Source organism: Salvelinus fontinalis, chromosome 17 (assembly GCF_029448725.1).
Source record: "Salvelinus fontinalis isolate EN_2023a chromosome 17, ASM2944872v1, whole genome shotgun sequence".
NCBI lineage: Eukaryota > Metazoa > Chordata > Actinopteri > Salmoniformes > Salmonidae > Salvelinus > Salvelinus fontinalis.
The window spans coordinates 47,904,920-47,932,064 of NC_074681.1; the positions used below are offsets into that span (position 1 = coordinate 47,904,920).

The window sequence follows — 27,145 nt, forward strand, 5'->3', positions numbered from 1 at the left end:
GCGGGCGTCTCTGGCGGCTCCTGACTGACGGACGGCTCTAGCGGCTCCTGACTGACGGACGGCTCTACTGGCTCGGGACAGACGGGCGGCTCTAATGGCTCGGGGCAGACGGCTGACTCAGATGGCGCTGGGCAGACAGATGGCTCAGACGGCGCTGGGCAGACAGATGGCTCAGACGGCGCTGGGCAGACAGATGGCTCAGACGGCGCTGGGCAGACAGATGGCTCAGACGGCGCTGGGCAGACAGATGGCTCAGACGGCGCTGGGCAGACAGATGGCTCAGACGGCGCTGGGCAGACAGATGGCTCAGACGGCGCTGGGCAGACAGATGGCTCAGACGGCGCTGGGCAGACAGATGGCTCAGATGGAGCTGGGCAGACGGGCCGTTCAGGCACCGCTGGGCAGACGGCAGACTCTGGCCGGCTGAGACGCACTATAGGCCTGGTGCGTGGTACCGGAACTGGAGGTACCGGGCTGAGGGCACGCACCTCAGGGCGAGTGCGGGGAACAGGAACAGGGCACACTGGACTCTCGTGGCGCACTCTAGGCCTGGTGCGTGGTACCGGAACTGGAGGTACCGGGCTGAGGGCACGCACCTCAGGGCGAGTGCGGGGAGAAGGAACAGTGCGTCCAGGGCTCTGGAGACGCACAGGAGGCTTGGTGTATGGTGCCGGAACTGGAGGCACCGGGCTGGAGACACGCACCATAGGGAGAGTACGTGGAAGAGGAACAGGGCTCTGGAGATGCACTGGAAGCCTGGTGCGTGGTGTAGGCACTGGTGGTACTGAGCTGGGGTGGAAAGGTGGCGCCGGATATACCGGACCGTGAAGGAGGACACGTGCTCTTGAGCACCGAGCCTCCCCAACCTTACCAGGTTGAATGGACCCCGTAGCCCTGCCAGTGCGGCGAGGTGGAATAGCCCGCACTGGGCTATGCAGGCGAACCGGGGACACCACCTGTAAGGCTGGTGCCATGTACACCGGCCCGAGGAGACGTACTGGAGACCAGATACGTTGGGCCGGCTTCATGGCACTCGGCTCGATGCCCAACCTAGCCCTCCCAGTGCGGCAAGGTGGAATAGCCCGCACTGGGCTAAGCACGCGTACTGGGGACACCGTGCGCTTTACCGCATAACACGGTGTCTGACCAGTACGACGCCCTCTTACTCCACGGCAAGCCCGGGGAGTTGGCTCAGGTATCCAACCCGGCTTCGCCACACTCCCCTTTAGCCCCCACCCAAGAAATTTTTGGGTGAGCCTCTCGGGCTTCCGTGCTAGCCGCGTACCCTCATACCTGCGCTCCTGGGCTGTGGCTGCCTTCTCCTCCCGAGAGCGGCGATTCTCTCCCACCTTAGCCCAGGGTCCTTCTCCATTGAAAATTTGCTCCCAACTCCATTCCTCTTCTCTCCATTGCTTTAGTTCTTGTTCTCTCTCCTCAATCCGCTTGGTCCTGTTGTGGTGGGTGTTTCTGTAAAGGCAGTCATTGTTGTTCTCCCCCTTAGACGAGGAGGAGCATGGATAGGACCAAGATGCGGATTGAGGGAAATAAGCCATCTTTTAATGGAAACAGCAAAACAATACACTACAAAACTACAAAACAACAAATGAGACTAACCTTCAACTGTCCTGTGAGGACACAGGAACAAACACCCACAAAACACCAGTGAAACCCTGGCTGCCTTTGTATGACTCTCAATTAGAGACAAACAATACACACCTGTCTCTAATTGAGAATCATACCAGGCCGAACACAAAACCCCACATAGAAATACAAACATAGACAAACCCACCCAACTCACGCCCTGACCAACTAAAATGAATACAAAACAAAGGAAAACAGGTCAGGAACGTGACAGCACCATCGTGTTCACGAGAGTCTCATCTTTCCATAGAGGGGACACTACAGTTCGGACACTACAGACAATTTTGTGAGAAGAGCTCTAGCTCTGTCACCGTGCACCGCAGATGCGGAAGTGAGACATCAGCGGGATGCTGTGGATTGAGAAAAAATAACTGATATCTCTAGCTAAAACGTACATATTTTTATTGGGATTTTTGTCTTATGATAATTAGATTTCCGTGGGGACGAGGACTTTGACACTCGTTTGTTTTTTACAAACTTTTATGCATGGTATATAGTATCTTAACCTAAGAATGAAAGCAATTTTTGTATTTTTTAAAGTCAGGCTACCTTGCCCGCAAGTATGCCAGCTAAGATAGTTAGACAAACTACTTTACCTTGATTAATAGCCTAAAATGGCTCAGTAGCTAGTTATGAGGTTAGGCGATTGGGAACCTATCTAGCTGGCGAGCTAAATCATTGCTAGGTGGCTAGTATTATATAGAAACAACAAAACACTTTATAAAAATGTATTCGTCAAGATGAAATCAATAGGCTACATAGCTTGATTCAATTAATTTACAAACATACTTCCTGCGAGTCCTGCCCATCATCGGCAGCTAAAATCAAATCAAACGCTGTGTGTCACTCAACACTTTCTCTCCTCCTCTACTGACGGTACAGTCTGCACACACTACAACATCTAGTGTCCTGCCTAGCACATCTTTCCTAAGTTGTGCACCTAGGAAGGGCATGACACCTCTGTAAGCAATAATAATACAAAAAACACCGTGACATAGTTTCTACCGAGATAAATATATTTAAGTTCTGGTAACTACAAAAGGTACCTAAAGTCGGTAAATACTTTCACTGTCGCATGATGAATTACATTGTACTTCAAAGTGGCTTAACCTTTCGCTGCGGCTGAGAAAACAGTCTTTGAGATTACACTGTCTATTGAGACTTTCAAAAGAACAAGCAAGCATTGCAATCATATAATACAGAGCCTATCAAACCGCAGTGAAGATTCAATAGGAAAGATTTGTTTTCTCATATCTACGTGGAGAAAGCCTTCTCTCATTGTCTATGTGTGACTTGCCTTTGAGTTGTGTGTGGAAATGGCATCAGCAGTCATGCTCACTCCAGAAGCCTTTGTTTGCTCTTACCCGAGCTGTAAGACCACTGTGCCTGTCGGCAGCTACATTATATGGGAGAGGCTATACGGACATGCCTGGTGACCAAATTAATGAAGTATGTCGGGCAGCTGAGAGTCGACTGGAGACGAATGGATTCAGTTCAGTCAGGTCAGTCAGTCGTCTTGATGAGCCCTTCTCAGCCAACTAGTTTATAGCTGGCTAGCTGGCATCAAAAGCAGCATGGAGCTAGTTAAAACGTGTAAAAGAAAGTGATGTTTATTTTGATGGGTAAGGTTGAAATAACTTGTAGTATTGGTCACCATCTGGATGTCACCGTGACATGCCATTTATCTAACGTAACGACATGCCGGGGAGACTGACCAGTGCAATGGTGTTGTATCGAGGTGCTTCCCACTGGGCAGCAGTTGCTTCACCGGGCAGCTGCATCACATGTCGCTAGCGGTAGCTAACATCCCACTGATTATACTTAGAGTAGGATAGCAGCCTACACGAGAAATAACTTGGACTATTGGTAGTAAGAATCTGGATGTCACAGTAATACAGTCTACTGCTCAATGGGGAGAGTTTCCACCAGCTTATTGACTGCTGCCCTGCAGTACGGAGAGTGAAGTAGCTAGATAGTGGAGCCAATATCAGGTCAGGGTGACATCTAAAGCATATTTATTGTAGTGATTTAAAACATTTTTTTTTACAACTACAGCATTACAACATGTTGGTAAAAAAAATAGATATATAGTTGAAGTTTTTAGCCACAAGCATAAATTAGCTAGCTTGGGAGGGCTCATTAGGATGACTGACAGAACCGAATCCATTCATCCCTATTCAACTCTCGTTGCTTGACATATGTCATACATTTTGGGAACCAGGTGTTTCCGTATAGCCTCTCCCATATACTGTAGAGCATATGGGAACTAAATACTAAATTCCAAGGGTTCTTACTTTAGCACTGACGTGTGAAGCGAGAGAGGTGTCGAAGCCTTTGAGCTTCTCCCAAGTGGGTGTGACACCTACTCCTGTTGCCTGCTGCACTGCTGCTTGGATTCCACCTGGCGATCTGTTCACCGTCTGCCCTAGTTGTCAGACTATGTTTGTTCTCACACTCGGGACTCTGGCTCTCTATTGGTTACCATTTGGCCTACCATCCCATTCTAACCACCTTTCGCCGGCTTTGTACTCATGGTAACTGATGAAATTGCTGTACAATATGATCTTGTTGCCATCTGATGCACATTCAGATGTCATAAATCAGCATTGCAGAGCTCTCCCTGTCCTATGCCGTGCCTTGATTGTATTACTGTTGATGATATCTGGAAATGTGCATGTACCCCCTGGCCCATCTACTGTTGCTAGCCCCAATTCTGACTTGTGCTCTGATATCTGCTTCACTGATTTCTGCTCTCGTACAAAGTCTGGGTTTTCTGCATGTTAACACTAGAAGCTTATTACCTAAAATAGGTGTGGGTTCACAGCTCCAATCCAGATGTGTTGATCATTACTGAGATATGGTTAAGGAAGAGTGTTATGAACACTGATGTTAACCTTTCTGGTTATAACCTTTTTCGTCAAGACACATCTTCCAAAGGTGGGGGAGTGGCAATCTTTACCAAGGATCCCCTTCAGTGCTCGGGTTGTCTCCACCAAGTGTGTACCCAAACAATTTGATTTGCTGGTTTTAAGTATTTAACTTTCAATGTAGCTCTTTGTTGACTGTTGCTGGGTGCTATTGTCCTCCATCAGCACCGGCCTTTACCCTACCTACCCTAAGCTCTCTCCTGGCCCCTTAAACTAAGTCTGAATTTGTCCTGCTAGGTGACCTAAACTGGGACATGCTTAAACCACCTGACCAAGTCTTAAAACAATGGGACTCCCTAAATATTTCTCAGATTATTACCAATCGCACAAGGTATGACTCCAAACACCCAGAAAATGAAAGTCTTCTTGATGTTATCCTAAAAAAATTATCCTGATAGGTATCAGTCTGGTGTTTTCAGTAATGACCTTAGTGATCACTGTTTTACAGCCTGTGTTCGTAATGGCTGCTCAGTGAAACGACCTGTCCTGATTTGTCATAGACGCTTGCTAAAAAACTTAAATGAGCAAGCCTTCCTTCATGATCTGGCCTCTGTAAAATGGTATGGAATCAGCTCTGTCGAAGACGCTTGGACATTTTTAAAAACTATTTTCAGTGATATTGTTAACAAACACTCCCCCATAAAGAAAATGAGAATTAAAAACAGGTTCAGCCCCTGGTTCGACCGTGATCTTTCAGAGTTACTCCACATCAAGAATTTCATTTGGCAAAAGGAACGACACACGCATACGCAGGCTGACTGGCTCTTGTTCAGGCAAATGAGAAATAATTGTACTCAGGCTATCCGGAAGGCAAAAGTGTGTTACTTTAAGGAGCAGCTATCTCTCTGTAGGTCTAGCCCCAATAATTTCTGGAAAACTGTTAAAGACCTGGAGAATAAACCTTCCTCCTCACAGCTGCCTATGTCTCTTAATGTTGATGACGTGATTGTTAATGACAAGAAGCACATGGCTGAGCTCTTTAATCGCCACTTCATTAAGTCAGGATTCTTATTTGACTCAGCCATGCCTCCTTGCCCATCCAACATTTCCTCATCTCCCACCCGTTCTAATGCGACTATCCCCAATGCTTCTCCCTATTCTTCCCCTGCCCGCTACAAATGTTCTCCCTGCAGCCAGTCACTGAGTTCTAGGTGCTAAAGGAGCCCCCCAAAAAACATTTGGGTCAGATGGTTAGACCCTTTCTTCTTTAAATCGCCAAGCCTATCTCCAACATTTTTAACCTGTCTCTCCTTTCTGGGGAGGTTACCATTGCTTGGAAGGCAGCCACGGTTCACCCTTTATTTAAAGGGGGAGATCAAGCTGATCCTAACTGTTATAGGCCTATTCATATTTTTCCCTGTTTATCAAAAGTTTTGTAAAAAAATAATCAATAATCAACTGACTGGCTTTCTTGATGTCTATAGTATTCTCTCTGATATGCAATCTGGTTATGGATGTGTCACTGCAACCTCAAAGGTCCTCAATGATATCACCATTGCCCTTGATTCTACGCAATGTTGTGCTGCTATTTTTATTGACTTCGCCAAAGCTTTTGATATGGTAGACCATTCCATTCTGTTGGTCGGCTAATGAGTATTGGTGTCTCTGAGGGGTCTTTGAACTGGTTTGCTAACTACCTCTCTCAAAGAGTTCAGTGTATGAAGTCAGAAAATCTGCTTTCTCAGCCACTGCCTGTCACCAAGGGTGTATACCAAGGCTAGATCCTAGGCCCCACGCTCTTCTCAATTTACATCAACAACATAGCGCAGGCTCTAGAAGCTCTCTCATCCATTTATATGCAGATGATACAGTCTTATATTCAGCTAGCCCCACACCGGATTTTGTGTTAAATGCTCTAAAACAAAGCTTTCTTAGTGTGCAACAAGCTTTCTCTGCCCTTAACCTTGTTCTGAACACCTCCAAAACAAAGGTAATGTGGTTTGGTAAGAAGAATGCCCCTCTCCCCACATGTGTGATTACTACCTCAGGGTTGAGAGCTTGATGTAGTCACCTCATACAAGTACTTGGAAGTATGGTTAGACGGTACACTGTCCTTCTCTCAGCACATATCAAAGCTGCAGGCTAAAGTTAAATGTAGACTTGGTTTCCTTTATCGTAATCGCTCCTCTTTCACCCCAGCTGCCAAACTAAACCTGATGCAGATGACCATCCTACCCATGCTAGATTACGGAGACATAATGTATAGGTATGCAGGTAAGGGTGCTCTCTCGAGTGGCTAGATGTTCTTTACCATTCGGCCATCAGATGTGCCACCAATGCTCCTTACAGGACACATCACTGCACTCTGTACTCCTCTGTCAACTGGTCATCTCTGTATACCCGTCGCTAGACCCACTGATTGATGCTTATTTATAAAACCCTCTTAGGCCTCACAGTTTTATCTCTTCATTCAACGACTCAATCAAGGACACTCTTACTGACAGTTGTGGCTGCTTTGCGTGATATATTGTTGTCTCTACCTTCTTGCCGTTTGTGCTGTTGTCCGTGCCCAATAATGTTTGTATCATGTTTTGTGCTGCTACCATGTTGTGTTGCTACCATGCTGTGTTGTCATATGTGGCTGCCTTGCTATGCTGTTGTCTTAGGTCTCTCTTTATGTCGTGTTTTGTTGTCTCTCTTGCCGTGATGTGTGTTTTGTCCTATATTTATATGTATATGCCCCTGCTGGAGGCCTTTTGCCTTTTGGTAGGCCGTCGTTGTAAATAAGATTTTTTTCTTAACTGACTTGCCTAGTTTAATAAAGGTAAAAAAAAAAAATGGGTGGTCTTCAGGGGTGTTAGAGGCACTAGTCCTCTTGTCCCTGGTCCCTGGATGGGCGTGGACTAAATAAAAATGTGAGAGAAAAAAATCACATAAGGGAAACTTGTCTGAAATCCCTGTGTCTGACTTGTGAGGCTAGCCATGTCAGCCCATGTTAATCACATTACTGTTCGAAAGCCTGGAGAAGTTCTCCTTTCAGAAAGACGATAAAAGGTGTGGAGTACGGAAGCTAGTGATGCGTTGCCACTTATCAAACCAATAAAATGTTTTGCATGGGTGAAGTTCCAAAATAATTCTGACTTGCAATGAGCTAGCATGCATGTGATACAAAACAAATGGCAACCAAAACTATGTCCGACATGATAGGAAAAACTTCTAGGCAGAGTTGCAAAGAAAAAGCCATATCTCAGACTGGCCAATAAAAATAAAAGATTAAGATGGGCAAAAGAACACAGAAACTGGACAGAGGAACTCTGCCTAGAAGGCCAGCATCCCGGAGTCGCCTCTTCACTGTTGACGTTGAGAGTGGTGTTTTGCGGGGACTATTTAATGAAGCTACCAGTTGAGGACCTGCTCCAGAGCACTCAGGACCTCAGACTGGGTCAAAGGTTAACCTTCCAACAGGACCCTAAGCACACAGCGAAAACAACGCAGGAGTAGATTCGGGACAAGTCTCTGAATGTCCATAAGTGGCCCAACTAAATCAAATCAAATCTAATTTTATTTGTCACATACACATGGTTAGCAGATGTTAATGCGAGTGTAGCGAAAGGCTTGTGCTTCTAGTTCTGACCATGCAGTAATATCTAACAATATTGTTATCTCTCTTGATGCAATTCACAGTACATACTAACATAAACAAGCCAAAGCTCCAGTGGATTAGGCACTAGCCACACGTTTCGACAGTTACTTGTCCACTAGGGGTGTTGTCGATGGGGGTGAGGATGGGCTAACAAGTGAGCTATGGCTCCGAACATTGTGGGTACATTCCCAGTGCTAGGCACTTGTTTTTTCATTTTAGTTTGTCTGTTTTAATGCAAACCTTAAGTCTAACCACTCGGAATTCACGCCTAAACTTGACCCTTAAGGTTGGTTTTGGTTTGATGAGTGAATGACAGCACTTTTGTTTTGCAGTTTGATTGACGGATGACAGGACGTGTTGATATACAATATTTGGTTCGACATGGGGATTTGTATTTGGCTGTTTAGATGTTCACAAAACATATATTAAATACTTAGGATGCTTAATAAGTGACAACAAACAACAAACATGTAAAGATAACTTTATTCCATTACTCAACAATATGAAAACAGATCTAACAAAATGGAATAAACTTCCCATAAATCTTACTTAGAATAAACATCTTTAGAATTGCATTGCTGCCAAAGTTTTTGTATTTATTTTCGGTATTACCAATTACACCACCTAAAGCATTCTTCTAAATAAGTATAACAGACCTTATATGGGGAAATAAAATTCATAGAATAAAAGCAAAGTTTTCCGTCTTCCTAAAAGGCTGGCCTTACAGCATTTACTGCGATGCAGCCTCAGCAGACTTCATGGCTTTCATACATCATACTTCTTGCGCTGAGCAAAGCTATTGTGAAGGAAGTTGTCAAGGAAGTTTGTGTTTATACAGGATGTACCGCCCCCACCTACTGCAACCAAACATGTCAATGCGGAGCTATACAGAGCCCTCCGGATTTTTACCAAATTTGAGAGGCGCACAGCTAGCGATACGGTAGAGAGCTTGATTTGGCCTCTGCTTTCCTCCGGAGGCTCCGCATTTGCGTCACACCCTCTATTACGAAGCCTGCAAACACATTTTCGGATCAAGTATGAATTTGCTTAATTTTTTAACCTTCCAGACTTGGAATTGTATCAACTCACTAACCAAGGCTTTTACTTGCAACATATATGCATTCACAACACCCCTAATGGACAAGTAACTGTTGAAACGTGTGGTTAGTGCCTAAAGAGGAACAATCTGTACATATTGAAGATGCACATTCTCATCCCCAGAATCTATTTTCAAAAGATAAAGCTAACAACTTCATAGTTAAGAACACTATAACAACATGGAAGAAAATGTAATTTCTTCTAAAAGAACCAGTGTCACTCACTAAAAACAACCTTATGGAACAATCCTTTGATAGATTTCAGAATTCACTGATAAATTGGTCCACATGGAAAACTATAGACATAGAAACCACAAATTACTTGGTAACAGGAAATACAATTAGGTCCATGACAGAATTAAAAAGTAATTTTGGACTGACCAATAGTCAAATACATGCAGCTTAAGAGTTGCATATCACAACATTTCGATTTGAAATCTTTTGGATTGAGGTAATCTTATTTAAATCAGAAAAGGATGTTCATATGATAGGGAAGATATACAAAACCTTGCAGAGAGGATATTCAACTAACAATCTCTTAGAAAAAATATAAATTATTGGAACAAAGACTTAAAAAGGAAGGAAAGTTGGAGCATAACTAATGAAATTACACTTAGCAAAAATGTATGCTCAATCCAGTATAAACTAATGTATATAATGTATTATACAAAAGACAAATTTCACAAATGCTAAAGCACGACTGGCAGAGTCATGTCTCATGTGTAAACTTGTAATGATTCAATAACCCATGCTTTCTGGGAATGCTATAAAGTCCTAAAGTTGTCAGCAGAGCTAAAAGTTGGCTGTTAGAGGTAATACAATGTAAACTTACTTTAATCCGTCTGTGTCACGCCCTGACCTTAGAGATCCTTTTTATGTCTCTATTTGGTTTGGTCAGGGTGTGATTTGGGATGGGTATTCTATGTTCTTTCGTTCTATTATTTGTATTTCTATGTTTTGGCCGGGTAGGGTTCCCACTTGTCTTTGTGAGAAGTTAACTTTGTTTGTGGCACTTAGCCTTAAGCTTCACGATTGTTTATTGTTTTGTCGGCGTCATCACCTAATAAAAGGGAATATGTACCCACCACGCTGTGCTTTGGTTAAGTTCTTTCAACGGCCGTGACAGTCTGCATATTTCAAGACATGGCATATGGGGGTGTAGCGCGATACCCAATTGGCTGGACAACTCTCTTTTCATCACAAATCTTGAAAAAGTGTATAGCAAAACTTGGACACAATGGAACATTTTTACGATTTATTATTGAAACATTGAAATAGCATGGGCAACCGAGAAAAACGAATTGGTACAATTTAAGGCTAAGTTGCAAACAATAATGCAGGCACTAGGGATGGGGGTGTGAGCATGCGGGTCTGAGCAGATGAGAGGTAGTCATTGTTGGTCAAGTTGTTGTTCGAATGTATACGTTTGTTTTTGGAGTGTAAAAAAAAGGTGAAAAAATCTCAAATATAATACTTTTTAAAAATACTAAAATTACAAAAATAAACCCACAGACTCTCCTCACTATTCACAAGGCCCCTTGGATTCAGAGGTGCAAGATGAACTTATGCCATTCTCTTTGATCATCCTCTATCCAGCCTCCTTTCCATCCATCCATCTCTCCCTTTCTCTTGCTCTCTCTCTCCCTCCCTCCTTCTCTCACTCCCTTTCTTTTTCTCTTTCTCTCTCTCTCTTCCCACATGCTGCAACGCTGCTGAGGTGACACTTGCATGAAGAGGAAATGTCTTATCTGAACCCTCTAATCTCTTTTATAAGCCTCACTTTACAGGGAATTACAAGTGCTTACTAACCGATTAGATAGATACCGTCTCTAAACAGCATACATGCAATACAGTCTGTTGAATTGAACAACTGGAGAGTTCAGGAAATGGTAAACACAGCTATTGGATATAATCACCTAGAATGTCAGATTCAGTTTTCACTATTCTATTCCTGTGGCGCTTGCAACGCCAGGGGTCGTGGGTTTGGTTCTCGCTGGGGCCACCCATATGATTTTTATTTATTACTATTCTAGACGACTCGTTGCTGTACATTCGAGTGACTACACTAAAATGTATCTGACAGTACTAGCAGAGCCTATAAGCGTGTATGGCACGTGACTTTAGGTCGGACCTGACTACCAGACTGGGGCTCAACTACTACTGGAAAGTTATTTAAAATATGCTAGTAGCGCTTGATTTAGCTTGCCCGGCACAATGGAACAAGTGGAGTTGTCCCAAAAGTGCAATCCCGTCCATATGGCACTCCATGCAATGAAACAGTTGACTGCACTGGGCTCTTAAAGGCCCAGTGCAGTCAAAACAATTATGTTTTTATCCTATTGTACAACAGCTGATGAAACTAACACTGTAAAAGTTTGAAAAAAATGTATCTGTGTTATTTCCTGATAGTTGCTGGTTGAAAATACAACCTACACAGGACCTTCTAATCAGCAAGTTTGCATCGGCGGGGTCACCAGGGGGTAAATTGTTTAATAGACCAATAACAAAGAGTTCCAAACCTCTCTACCAATAACAGCTAGATTTCCCCTCCCCACTCAGTCCACTGCCACAGTATGAGCAAAATTCTTGCTTGAGAAATAGTTTGTTACTAAAAAAGCTAGCGAGCGATTTGGGCCAGCTATATCAAAATATTTTAAAGGAATTTAATACTTTCTGAACCCCGGTCTGCGAACATTGAATGGAGTTATGAGAAACTCTGATGTCCGTGTTATGTCCTATCCTTGCTCACCCTCACCCTTGCGATAGGAGTCATTATTGTTCAGTGGCCACAGAGAAGGAGGGCAGACCTGACTGATTCCACACTTCTCCATTTCTCCTGACCTGTCTTGGCAATATCAAATCTTTATTTATATTAGCCAACAAAATCCTGCACAAGCAGTCATGCACAGGTAACAGGCATCATGCTGTTTGCTTATCATTACTTTTTCCTCCCTCACCAACTCACAGCCGTGGGCTGGATCTAGGGACGTCTGTCCTGCACACGTCCCCGCCCTGTTGACAACATCGTAGCCAGCTGCGCCACCAAAAAGCTAGCAATTTGAAGCAGCGGGTGGAGACATCAAGCTGAGGAGTGATTTACACACATATGACTTATTCTGAAGCATCTTCCTGTGAGGGGAAGTGCTTTGAAGTGCTTTGCCTGGTGCTTTGAAACTACCCAATATCGCTCTGAGATTTGATTTGGCCACAAGAGAAGCGATATGTTAACATGCTAAATTACTGCAATGCCGATTTGACTGAATTCAGCCCTGTGAGTTGGTGCTGCTGTGTATATAAACTTGATGGTAGCCTACGTTATGTTATCCCACTGTTGACTCTGTAGCCTAGACTGGGGCTGGGATTCAATCCAATCAGACATGGGGAGTGTTGAATGCGGTCTCTGCGAACACTGGAACATTGGCTTTAAAAGGTGCATAGCTGAGAAAGCACGATTGGATTGAATTCCATCCCACCAAACATTTTGCCAACGAGTTTCCAACCCCCCCATCAGCCCCGCACACACACACACACACACACACACACACACACACACACACACACACACACACACACACACACACACACACACACACACACACACACACACACACACACACACACACACACACACACACACACACACACACACACACAACCAGTAATTCCCTCTCTTCTCTGGTGTGTACACAGTGCACACAAGGGCACCGTGGGTCCCCGGGCAAGATTTACACATCTCTGTAGCCATATCCCTGCTTCACTCTCACAGGGCAAATAGCTCCTCTTTCAAAGCATGACTCTCTGTTTGTCTGTGTGTGTTTGGTGGTGTGTGTGTGTGTCATACCCGGATCCGCGAGGGGGCTAAAGGGGGCTTAGCCTTATGGGGTCAAGCTCACGCCATATGTATTGATTTCAAAATCAAATTAATCGCGAACATGAAAAATAAAGTTGAGAATGTAAACATTATATTTTCGAGGACGGGTGAAATAATGGATGTTGAAATCAAAAACCAAACATTTGAAAGTAAAATGTATAGAATTGTAAAGAAAAATAAGACATCAATAGCAAAACCCAATAAGCAAATAATTTTAAAGCGAGAGCAAATCTCTGACAAATTTGTTTAAAAAAGATTTTGAAAACAAATGCAAAATTTGTTTCTGGATAAACTTTCCCAGCAACCAATCTTATTGAATAGATTTTACCTACACTCTTGCCTGCATGTACTAACTTTTGGTTACGCTACACGTATCTTTGCTTTCGATGTTTGTTTCTCTGCTTTCAGTGCCAGTCTTTTCGATTGCGAGTTTTGGCATTATTTTTCCGTGAAGGGCGGGGGTTTAGAGGGAGGCGTAGACAATGAGTCTCCATTGGTTCGCTAGTTTTGGAGTGACGGTTCGTCTGAACCCAATCAATGAACATGATAGACAGGCTTTGTTTCTATTGCCTACTTAAGTAGACGGTCTGACGTGACCTCGCTTTAGGGTTTTAGCTAACGCACTTCAACATTTTCAGTCACGGGTCAATAATGGACGGATATTAGAATTCATCAAATGAACATACCATATTGGTCAATATTTATCATGTACCCAGTGCTCGTTTGGAATGTGTCCTTCTGCCTTGATGTCACATGTCCATTAGTCTGGGTAGTGCTACTGAACCGAAATGATTTCAGGTGAAGGGAAAATGAACACTGCTACATCCTGACAATGTTTGAGGTTACTGTTTATGTGTGAGGAATGTAGCTGGAGCATAATTTAAAATGTCGAGACCAGAATAAGGTTAGGGGTGTGTGGCGAAGATACGCTACATATCCACGTCTCTGTCCACTATTGCACACTAACTCCCGCCAATTCGTACACACTATATGTTTCATTGTGTCAATTGTTTTGAGAATCTTTATCATTGCCCCATATATTTATCAGTTAATCCCAACATTTTCCCCTATGAATTTAGAATGTTTGGTTATGGATATTATTGTATAATTAATTAAATATAGTATACAGTGCCTTCGGAAAGTATTCAGACCCGTTGACTTTTTAAACAGTTTGTTACGTAACAGCCTTATTCTAAAATTGGTTAAATAGTTTTTTTCCCCACATCAATCTACACACAATACTCCATAACTACTAAGCAAAACAAGTTTTTGGAATTTTATCAAATTTACATAAGTAAATATCAAATTTACATAAGTGTTCCGACCCTTTACTCAGTACTTTGTTGAAGCACCTTCGGCAGCGATTGCAGCATGGAGTCTTCCGTAGAGATGTTGCCAGGTTTCCTCCAGACGTGACGCTTGTCATTCGGGCCAAAGAGTTCAATCTTGGTTTCATCAGACCAGAGAATCTTGGTTCTCATGGTCTGAGATCTTTAGGTGCCTTTTGGAAAACTCCAAGCTGGCTGTCATGTGCCTTTTACTGAGGAGTGGCTGCCGTCTATCCACTCTACCATAAAGGCCTGATTGGTGGAGTGGTGCAGAGATGGTAGTCCTTCTGGAACTTTTTCCCATCTCCACAGAGGAGCTCTGTCAGAGTGAGCATCGGGTTCTTGGTCACCTACCAGCTGACAAAGGCCCTTCTCCCCTGATTGCTCAATTTGGCCAGGCGGCCAGCTCTAGGAAGAGTCTCGGTGGTTCCAAACTTCTTCCATTTAAGAATGATGGAGCCACCGTGTTCTTGGGGACCTTCAATGCTGCAGATATTTTTTGGTTCCTTTCCCCAGATATGTGCCTCGATATGTGCCTGGACACAATCCTGTCTCAGAGCTCTACGGACAATTCCTTCCACCGTCAGCTGTGGGACCTTATATAGACAGGTGTGTGCCTTTCCAGATAATGTCGAATCAATTGAATTTACCACAGGTTGATTCCAATCAAGTTGTTGAAACATCTCAAGGATGATCAATGGAAACAGGATGCACTTGAGCTCAATTTCGAGTCTCATAGCAAATAAGGTAAATAAGGTATTGCCTTTTAAAAATATATAATTTTGCAAATATCTAAAAACCAATTTTCGCTTTGTCATTATGCCGTATTGTGTGTAGATTAAGGCTGTAACGTAAAAAAATACTTTCCGAAGTCACTGTAATTCCAATGCAAGAATCCTCCCCAAAATTGCCCCCTCGACGATTTCAACTGCACCCTTAGTCACTTTATCCAAGCGCCAGGTCTTGTACTGTGTGGCTCACAGTGTGAAACCAACAAAGAAGGCAATTGCAGTAGTTGCCATATGAAGCTCTATATGCAACTGAGCACCAAGTAGAGTTGTCCTTTTTTTCTCTTTGCCCTCACCCTCCTCCCTTCTTTCGCTTCCCACCTTTTTTTCGTCCCAGTCCTGAAATATGCCTGTTGTCGGTCTTGGTACTGCATGGCCGAAGCAATGTTCTGCGGCTTGTCCAAATGGACTGAGACAGGATAAGTCTCATTAGACTCTCCTGCCATCTGACGCGCATTGCACAGGCGGAAAGCGCACGCTTCCAGAGAGCGCACTCACACCGTGCGCAATTCAAGCGTTTGCACCACCACCGTCCCTCCATATCTAACCCCCTTCCCCTCTCCCACTACTCTATGTCCCCTCTTCTCCTCAAACCATTTGCTAGAAACAGAGTGAAGTGGAGTGAAGTGCAAACACAGGCATTTAGAGCACAAGACCACGCTGTGGGAACAACTGAAAACCTCCTGGGGAGTGATCGCTCAAACACAGAGAGTGCCCCGCCACTCCTGTCATCTGGACATAAAGCCCAGCGTGGGGAGTGACTGGTAACATAGCCTTGTTATAATGGCTAGCCGACCCAATTTTCAGCTCATTATTGTGGTAGAGAGACTGAGGCAGAAGTTATCATGCATGTAGTTGAGAAACACTTTGGAGTTCCATACCAGAACTCAGCCTAATCAATTATTAACCAAATGTGAATTGACTCTCACAAAACTTTTAATTAAAATTAATTAATCCATCGGTAATTTTTTTTTAAATCACTTCTAGGTTTTTTCCGCTGGCATTAAGCATGAACTACAACCTAATAATTTTGCCCTGTGCGTATGCTGCAAGCTACTCGATGTCCTTCTTAATTAACGCATTGACTATTCAAAACACACCCTGACACAGCCTAGGCTACATGCAAGCACAGACTTAAGCATTCAAAGCAACATGCTTATTGCAAATAACATGTCATCAACTAACCTAGGCCTATTTCATGATTAGTGTGTTAATTTATGAATCTTCCAAATTGTTTCCAAGAGTAATGTGATTCTATTTGTAGATGACTTGTTTAACATAGGCCTATTTCTTTTTCACAGATGGCACACACATTATACGCATCTCTATAGGACATTAGGGCGGTAAGTATAGGGCCCTAATCAACATGTGATGCAGTGCCTGCGCTGTGATTGCTTATCATGGCCTACCGGCTTAAAACTAGAACCACTAAATCAGTCATTTTGACAGCTCATGAATATATTTATTGTATTACTCTCCCATTTTTTAAAGTCATGCCCCCCTCCGTCCTTGAATTTGCCTAAATAAATCTATATAACAGATTGATGTTGTTCGAATCATAATATCAAAAATAGAACTGGAGTTATAAAGCAGTTTTAGGAAGGGATGTCTTTATTTCGATGGTTTTCACCCGTTGCCCCTCCAATGAAATATGCGGTGTCCAGTTGATAATCAGCCCGGTATTTGCCTCAAAACTGAAGCTAAACTATTCTGAACCTAATTTCACACATGTAACAACATATACACTACCGTTCAAAAGTTTGGGGTCACTTATACATTTCCTTGTTTTTGAAAGAAAAGCACATTTTTTTGCCCATTAAAATAACAACAAACTGATCAGAAATAGTGTAGACATTTTTAATGTTGTAAATGACTATTGTAGCTGGAAATGGCAGATTTTTTATGGAATATGTACATAGTCGTACAGAGGCCCATTATCCAATGGCATGTTGTGTTAGCTAATCAAAGTTTATCATTTTAAAAGGCTAATTGATCATTAGAAAACCCTTTAACAATTATGTTAGCACAGCTGAAAACTGTTGTTCTTATTAAAGAAGCAATACAACTGGCCTTCTTTAGACTAGTTGAGTATCTGGAGCATCAGCATTTGTGGGTTTGATTACAGGCTCAAAATGACCAGAAACAAAGACCTTTCTTCTGAAACTCGTCAGTCTATTCTTGTTCTGAGAAATGAAGGATATTCCATGCGAGAATTTGCCAAGAAACTGAAGCTCTCGTACAACGCTGTGTACTACTCCCTTCACAGAACAGCGCACACTGTCTCTAACCAGAACAGAGAGAGGAGTGGGAGGCCCCGGTGGACAACTTTGGCAAGGAGAGGAATATCACCATGGACAATTTCTTCACTTCACTGTCATTGGCAAACAAGTTGCTTGGAAATAAAACAAGCATAGTCGGCACCATGAACTAAGCGAGACGGGTGCTCCCTCCCTCTGCGCAAAATACTGCACCTGCACAGCCGTTGTTCTCCACAACGGTGCTAAAAAATGACAAGACAACAGTCACACTATACCAAATCAAGACAAGAAAGAGTGTTTCTGTCATGAGCACAATGCATCCGACAGTTGCCATTGAAAGGGAGACAATAAAAAGAAAGCCGGATACTATTACGCCCCTACAACCAAACAAGGTATGTAAATATTACATTGCCATATATCGGTAAACGTATGCAATGCATTATGCTCTTCTGTATAATACATGTTGTTTTTCCTAAGGGACAATAATCATAATGTTTTCTACTATATACTGTTCCATAGGTTGGGGTGGATGTTTTGGATCAGATGGCACGGTTGTACTGTGTGAAAGGAGGCACCCGCTGCTGGCCTGTTACTGTGTTCTACAACATGCTTGACTTGGCTGCTATCAACACACAAGGGTTGTTCAACCAGTGCATGAACACCACCATGCCCAGGAGAGACTTCACCATGAGTCTGGCATACTGGCTACGTGAGAGACATATGAGGGCCAAGGCCGCAGCAAAGTTTCCATGCAAGCTTTTGCGCGAGCCAAATTGCGTACAGCACCTGGAGGAGAAAGTGCCAGATGGCCAGATGAACAAAGAACAGAACCCAAGACATTCATGTCGCCTGCAAGTTAAGTTTTTGTGTGATGTTTCAAGTAAGTGACAGTGGCAAAGATTTGTGTCGACTGTTAGGACAAGGGATAACCGCTAAATGAAATCTAACTGATTGTCACGACTTCGGCCGAAGGTGGTCCCTCTCCTTGTTCGGGCAGCGTTCGGCAGTCGACATCACCGGCTTTCTAGTCACCACCGATCCATGTTTTATTTTTTTGTCTTTATCATACACACCTGGTTTCCATTCCATTAATTATGTTCCTTATTTAACCCTCTGACTTCCCTCTCTGTTTTGTTCGTTATTGTTGGTCATGTGGGTTCGTGTTGTTAGTGCTCTGGATTATTGTGTTTTTCCTTGTTGGAACTTTACTTATATTTTGAGTACATTTTGGACTATTACTCATGTGTCCTGCGCCTGACTGCATTTTTCCATTCACCAACACCCTCACAGAATAAAGCACCACAAATGGAGTCAGCAGGTACAGCCAGCCCTCCTCTCGCAATGTAGGAGCGTGTTCAGCAGCACCATGTTACAGAGTCTCGGTACAGCCATGGATCGTACTGCAAACCATGGACCGATGGGAGAGAGGGGGTTTTCCGGTTCACCCATCAGCACCTCTCCAGCTCCCACAACAACCGACCCAGATGTCCACACCTCCATCAGGATCCGGTGGGATTCGGCTCTCGCTCCCGGGATCGTAAGATGGAACGGCTGCCGGGTGCCAGGGGTTCCTACTCCAGCTGGAGCTCTACCTGGCAGCTGTTCAGCCGGCCCCCTCGGGACGCGAGAGAGTGAGCGCCCTCATCTCTTGTCTGACTGGAAAAGCACTGGTCTGGGCCAACGCCATCTGGGGAAGAGAAGGCCCGACGTTGGACAACTACGAAGATTTCACCCGGTTTTCGATCATCCACCTGAAGGGAGAGCGGCGGGGGAATGCTTGTTCCATTTAGACAGGGGATGAGGAGCGCTCAAGAGTTCGCTCTGGACTTTAGAACTCTGGCCGCCGGCGCAGGATGGAAGAGCGGGCCCTGATCGACCAATACAGGTGTAGTTTACGTGAGGACGTTCGTAGGGAGTTAGCCTGCAGGGACACCACCCTTAACCTGGACCAGCTGGTGGACCTATCAATCTGGCTGGATAACCTGTTGGCCTCCTGCAGACGTCCAGATCGGGGTCCATCAGTTCCATCCCCCAGCACCTCTGATCCTACCCCGTTGGAGCTGGGAGGTGCTGCTATGAGGGGGACCGGAGGGGGGACCGTTCCCTGCACCACCTGTGGCCGCAGAGGACACACTGCTGGTCGGTACTGGGGAGGTTCCCCAGGTAATCGAGGTGGCAAGCGGAGCACTGGTGGATCATCTCAGGTGAGTAGGCACACACCTCACCCAGAGCTCCCTGTTGCACACGTGGTTGTATATAGCATTTCCTGAGTTTTCCCAGCATTCCCAGCATAAGGCGCTAGTAGATTCAGGCGCAGCTGGGAACTTTATTGACCGTACCTTTGCACTTAGTTTAGGGATCCCTATTGTTCCTGTTGATGTCCCCTTCCCTGTACATGCCTTAGATAGTCGTCCTTTGGGGTCAGGGCTAATCAGGGAGGTCACAGCTCCACTCCGTATGATAACTCAGGAGAATCATGAGGAGAGAATAAGTCTCTTTCTGATCGACTTTCCTGCATTTCCTGTTGTGTTGGGCATTCCCTGGTTGGCTTCTCATGATCCCACTATTTCGTGGCAACAGAGGGCTCTCAAGGGATGGTCTCGTCATTGCTCAGGGAGGTGTGTAGGTGTTTCCTTAGGTGCCACTACGGTGGAGAGTCCAATCCAGATATCCAGATATCCACGTTCCGTTTGATGTCCGCGATCGTGTGATCTGTTGGGCCCACACGTCACCCTCCTCTGGTCATCCTGGCATCGGCCGGACAGTGCGCTGTCTTGCTGGGAAGTACTGGTGGCCCACTTTAGCTAAGGACGTGAGGGTTTATGTTTCCTCCTGCTCAGTGTGCGCCCAGTGCAAGGCACCTAGACACCTGCCACCTGGAAATTACAGCCTCTTCCCGTTCCACAACAACCGTTGTCACACCTATCGGTGGATTTCGTGATGGATCTTCCCCCGTCACAGGGTAATACCACGATCCTGGTCGTTGTGGATCGGTTTTCTAAGTCCTGCCGTCTCCTTCCTTTGCCCGGTCTCCCTACGGCTCTACAGACTGCGGAGGCCCTGTACACCCACGTATTCCGGCACTACGGGGTGCCTGAGGATATAGTTTCTGATCGGGGTCCCCAATTCACGTCTAAAGTCTGGACGGGGTTTATGGAATGCCTGGGGGTCTCGGTCAGCCTCACCTCAGGTTTTACCCCGAGAGTAACGGGCAGGTGGAGAGAGTCAACCAGGATGTGGGTAGGTTTCTGCAGTCCTATTGCCAGGACCCCTGGGCGGTGATGGCCCAAAACTCACTTCGCCACTCTTCCACTAACCTATCCCCTTTCCAGTGTGTGCTAGGTTATCAGCTGGTCCTGGCACCTTGGCATCAGAGCCAGATCGAGGCTCCTGCGGTGGATGAATGGTTTCGACACTCGGAGGCAACATGGGGCGCTGCTCATGCGCGTCTACAACGGGCCATCAGGCGGCAGAAGGCGAGTAGCGACCGCCACCGCAGTGAGGCCCTGGTGTATGCACCAGGGGACCGGGTCTGGCTCTCGACCCGAAACCTGCCCCTTCACCTGCCCTGCCGGAAGCTGGGTCCGCGGTTTGTGGGGCCATTTAATGTCCTGAGGAGATTGAACGAGGTTTGTTATAGGTTACAACTCCCCCCTGATTACCGTATTAACCCCTCGTTCCATGTGTCTCTCCTCAGGCCGGTGGTGGCTGGTCCGCTCCAGCAGTCTGAGGTGCGGGAGGTTCCTCCGCCCCCTCTGGACATCGAGGGGGCTCCGGCGTATACTGTGCGAGCCGTCATGGACTCAAGACATCGGGCGAGAGGCCTTCAGTACCTCGTGGAGTGGGAGGGGTACGGTCCGGAGGAGAGATGCTGGGTGCAGTTGGAGGACATCCTGGATCCATCAGTACTGCAAGAATTTCACCGCCTCCATCCGGATCGCCCTGTGCCTCGCCCTCCGGGTCGTCCCCGAGGCCGGTGTCGGCGCACTGCTGGAGCCGCGCGTCAAGGGGGGGTACTGTCACGATTTCGGCCGAAGTTGGTCCCTCTCCTTGTTCGGGCGGCGGTCGACGTCACTGGCTTTCTAGTCACCACCGATCCATGTTTCATTTTCGTTTTGTTTTGTCTTTATCATACACAGCTGGTTTCCATTCCATTAATTATGTTCCTTATTTAACCCTCTGACTTCCCTCTCTGTTTTGTGCGTTATTGTTGGTCATGTTGGTTCGTGCTCTGGATTATTGTGTTTTTCTTTGTTGGAACTTTACTTGAGTACATTTTGGACTATTACTCATATCTGTGTCCTGCGCCTGACTCTGCATTTTTCCATTCACCAACACCCTCACACTGATGCCATTGCGTGAAAACGCAAACAATGTAAGCAAGCACAAGCTGACAATAATGGACTATTTTTGACTGCTGTCATATTGACACTTATATTCATTATAATGCCATTATTGCTTTTGTGCTGATTTTCACAATTTATCAAGCACACGTGGCGCTTGTAATTATGTTAAGGGTACTGTTTTCATCCTTTGACCGTGTTCTGCTGACCGTGCATCTTTGTAATTGGGGTATTTTTTTAAATAAATACTTATTAATAGAAGCTCTTACCATTTTCCAACACATATGGTTTTTGTTTCATAGTTGTAACAAAAGAATGCCACGCATAAAATTGATTGAACGTTTGTGTTTTTTGTTTTTACATATAGCTTACAGTAACATAAACTTATGAAAATGCTATTTAGCTATTTAAAATGGGAAATAAATTGTATTCTAGTGTTACCTAACATCTTCGTGAGCACAACCACATTATTATTTTAGAGATAGCATATATAAATGTATTAATTACACTTTTATTACAATGACTGCTTGTTAGCTTGAAAAGGGGTGTCACGACTTCCACCGAAGTCGTTTCCTCTCCTTGTTCGGCGGTTGGCGTCACCGGTCTTCTAGCCATCGTTGATCCTCTTTTCATTTTCCATTTGTTTTGTCTTGTTTTCCAACACACCTGGTTTCCATTTCCCTCATAATTATTTTTGTGTATTTAACCCTCTGTTCCCCCCATGTCTTTGTGTGGGATTGTTTGTTGTAAGTGCTTGTGCACTTCTTTACTGGTGCGCAGCGTTTTTTTTGTACCCATATTCTGTTGTATGTTTATGCCGTTGGTTTTTGGATTAAACTGCACCGGCTACTACCTAGTTCTGCTCTCCTGCGTCTGACTTCCCTGCCACCAGTTGTGTACCCCTTTACAAGGGGCCCCTCGAGGCCCAGCGGTTCTAGTGTTAAGGGAAACACGTGGGCTACATCATCATCTTCAATCTTGTCTCGTTGTTCGAGCTCAGTCGGAATAATAAACAGACCTGCACAGCAGCTAAACTATATGAAACTAATTTCACACATATAACAATAGATTAAATAAATTAAGTAAAGTATGATGGAGAAGAAAGGCGGAGAATGGGTGAGTTGATGAGCAAGGGGAAGCAAACAATGCATAATTCTGTAATCACCAATTGTGACAGAAGAACAGGGCGGGCTATTCTATTGTATAGATATATTCTAATTATAATCTCAAAATGGAATGTACTCCATATCAGTCCACCAAATCCAAGCAGTCTTATCAGTCTACTCTGGCTAACTTGGAGTACACAGTGAGAGCGAGTGTAATTTACAATGGCAAGAAGACCAAGGAGAATGGATGTACATGCTGCGTTAGCGCTGCTACAATATCTGAATGATAAGGACTCGGATGGTGGGAAAGAAGTGAATCATGACATCTCTGATGATTACTCTTCTGATTCTGAGCCTCAGCTTGAACCTACACATTTGAGGCCTAAACGCAAACGAACCAGAACGGTACGCGCTGAAAAAGATCCACATCGGGCAGCAGGTGAGCGAGTGACGGAGAATGTGGTGATGAGGCTTGTGGAACCTTACACTGGCAAGGAGAGGAATATCACCATGGAACATTTCTTCACTTCACTGTCATTGGTGAACAAGTTGCTTGGAAACAAAACAAGCATAGTCGGCACCATGAACTAAGCGAGAAGGGAGCACTCTCCCTCTGTGCAAAATATTAGACCAGGGTTAGCAGAGAAATCAAAATATTTATATTTTAGTATGCACTCTTTTCCAGAAGGACTTACATGAGCAATTAGGGTAAAGTGCCTTGCTCAAGGGTACAGACTGATTTTCCACCTTGTCAGCACTGAGATTCGAAACATCAACCTTTCAGTTCATCTTACCTGCCTCCCACATATCAAACAACAATCTGTTTGGGTTAGAATTACATCCTAATATTGGGCAAATATTGTCTTAAATTGTTAAAGAAAAGTTTAAGTGGTGAAACTTCTAAAACATCTCAATTTGTAGGCCTACATAAACTATTGTCTATTTAATATATGTTTTTCAAACATAGAGTAGTTGTTGACTTTGCATCCCCCCAAATGTTAAAATCAGAAGAGTTATATCGAATAACTTTGCTTTGCCATAGGCTATAGACCTACAGATCATAATGTTGCTAGAACAGGGACCCAAAATCATTGCAAACTATAGGCTAGTATCATCCACGCCACCCAGTGGACAAAATAAAACCTATACTCTGGAGCAGAAAGACCGTTATTCAAAAGGCACAATCATTGACTCGACTGTTGAATGATGCAGAGATGTTAGACATGGAATGATACTGTGTCATTTCATATCAACAAGAGTTAACCACATTATCTGCCATATATGATTGCCTATATTTATTATGAAACTCAAAGTGTCACTCAAACGTATAGGCCTACGCACTAATAAACTAAAAATGTTTTGAGGACACGCAAATTATAGCCTAGTCTAGCCTACTTTACCAATTTTTCATGATAATGATAGTTCCCATTCGTCCAATATGTCATATAAAATAGTCTCGATGTATAGGTTAATACACATAAAAGTTTCAACTAATAAAAAATGTATGAGCAACATGAGCCACTGTATAGGTAGCCCGATCCATAATTATACAGCTTTATAATATTGCCTACGGAATACTAATACATGAGTCTGCGATGCAATCGTTTTCGATATTCATTAGAGGCATCACTATCATATTATGCAATTATACATCGCATGCAAGAAACATCAATGTTTTAGGAAATTGCGAAATAGGCTAAGCAAAACAGATCTTTTCGGATTTAAACATTTAAAAAAAAAATAATTCCAAGTTGTTTTATTCTTCCAGATTCCTTAAGGGCAAATTCTACTGAGAATACAGCCATATCCAGTCAGTTTTGAAGAAACACGCGTTTTTAGTTCATACAGAACATGTGTGTCAAAGAAATATACTAGAACTCATAAAATATCCAAAGCATTAAAATTGGACAGTTATAATATAAAGTGAACCCTGGTTCATACCTTTTTTTCTCGCGCTCCGAAACGCAATCGCATAGCCAATAGATGCGGTAAAGAGGTCAATGGACCTTGACCAAAATAATGGAAAATCGGGGGGAAAGATACCGAATCTTCTCATTGCCCCCAAGAAAAATGTAAGGATGTCAGCCCCAATACATGTTCACGTCATCGTCACCTGCAGTACAGTTCAAAACGACTGACTACCACCCATTTCTACCAGCTTATACGAATTTAACAGACACTTCTAAACATGAGAAGTGACTACTTCTAAATGTTATGCAGTGAAAACAGCCAAATATATGCACATCGGACTTTAGTAACCACATTGTGGGCCTGTTACAATACAATTGAGGAATATCTACTTTGTTAGATTTGTTGAATATGCGCCAATCCAGTATCCTTCTTCTATCCCCCACCTTCTGCGTTCCATTGATCTCTTTACCGCATGTATGCTCTAAAAAAGAATCCAACACATTGTAAAGACTCTGCCATAGTTGAAGTCTTGAGGAAGCCTCACTGTAACATCTTATAAGCCCTACCTTACCACTACGGTCGTTTGATGTGTTCCTCTCTCACACACAGTCAGGAAGATGCCACTGCAACAGACAGCAGCGCGCTCAACGTGATTGCAATAACTGCGCTGCTCAGCACCCTGGCTCCAACTACGTGTTGTCGCTACAATGAGCTCCATTGAGAAGTCACAGCTGCAGCGGGACGCAGACCGATGATGGCCCCGCATGCTGTGGGACGTGTTGGAGAAAAATATAACTGGAATGTCATCAAACATGCCCCGACACTTCCATGGCACCTTATAGACCTACAGAAGTGCAAAGGGAGTCAGGCAGTCAAGCGTACTGCTCTAGGCTATTTATCCATGCGCAACAATACTGTTGGCATATTTTACGAATACAGTTGAATTAGGATGAACATAGACATGGGTGGGTAGAAGGACTGAACTAATTATCACTAAGGAGGAAATAGACGTATGGCAGCAGTGTGATATCAGATAACCTTGTAAAAAAAACTTTCCAAACTGCCAAATAACATATTATCACAAACAACGCAATACATTTAATTTGTGACCAGTGTGCAGTGTGTAACCAACCATCTGATTGTTGTGTCTTGTCAGGTTACCTAAACACAACGTGTGTGTAATGCCCTCCCAAGGCAATAGGTTACCCTTCTGTTTCCCCCGGGGTTCACAGTCAACTCTGGTGAATCTATTTGCCAGTAATCACGAATTGTATCTGCATAACTCCAACTCAAATCTGGCAGTGCTGCATAAACACGTGACATGCATGCACACATGCAGGTAGGAAGACAGACAGACACATGTGACACACACACATGTGACATTTACACCAGCCTGGTCTCATAGACAGAACATAGTAAATGTAAATAAGACAGAAGGTTACTAAGGTAAAAACAAAAGGAGAGTGGTTGGTCGATTACTTACTACTTTTTAGCTATTTTGCAACTACTTAGCATGTTAGATATCCCTACCCGTAACCTTAACCCTTTTGGCTAACCCTTCCCCTAACCTTAACCCTTTAACCTAACTCCTATTCTTAACCCTAACCCAGCGTTTCCCCAAACTCGGTCCTCGGGACCCCAAAGAGTGCACATTTTGGTTTTTATCCCTAACACTACACAGCTGATCCAAATGATCAACGCTTGATGATTAGTTGATTATTTGAATCAGCTGTGTAGTGCTAGGGGGGAATAAATACGTGCACCCCATGGAGTCCTGAGGACAGAATATGGGAAACCCTGCACTAACCCCAAACCCTAACCCCTAGCCTTGTTAACATTAGCCAGCTAGCTAATGTTGGTGTTAGCTACCTAGATAAAGTCAGCCACAACAATTTGCAATTCGTAAGAGATCATATGTTTTGCGAATTCGTAACAAAATTTCCATTTTGCTAATTTGTAACATATTTTACAAATTGTAATTCATAACATATCATATGAAACAAATGATGGATATCCACAAATGAATATATACCAATACGAAACGTAGCATATCATACTAAATGTAGTGTCTCAGATCTATGTACAGAATAATACAAAATGCTCTGAGACCAAGTTGTTTACACACACACACATTTATTTTAACTTTATTTTCACGAAATGTATCCGCTATAATTTCTTACAACCAACAACAACTTAACATCAGATCGGCAGTTACTTACCTAATTTCAGGCCTCAACTTCAACTTCGACTCATCTGCCCTGGGCTCTTTCTATAATTGTGACCCAATTTTCA

The 27,145-nt window shown here is 44.0% G+C and overlaps 1 protein-coding gene across 3 annotated transcripts in view; it reads right to left on the reverse strand.

Annotated features, from left to right (window-relative positions):
• Positions 1 to 25,689, reverse strand: part of LOC129814506 (cadherin-7-like) — a 175,450-nt gene extending 149,761 nt beyond the window's left edge. The window contains exon 1 of one of the 3 annotated variants that reach the window (XM_055867669.1): positions 25,425 to 25,689. The gene's annotated coding sequence lies outside the window, so the exon portion shown is untranslated. Of the gene's footprint in view, positions 1 to 24,883; positions 25,105 to 25,419 lie in introns of those variants that run through there. The other 2 variants (XM_055867668.1, XM_055867670.1) reach the window with 2 other exon arrangements.
• Between the last annotated feature and the right edge of the window lie 1,456 nt (positions 25,690 to 27,145).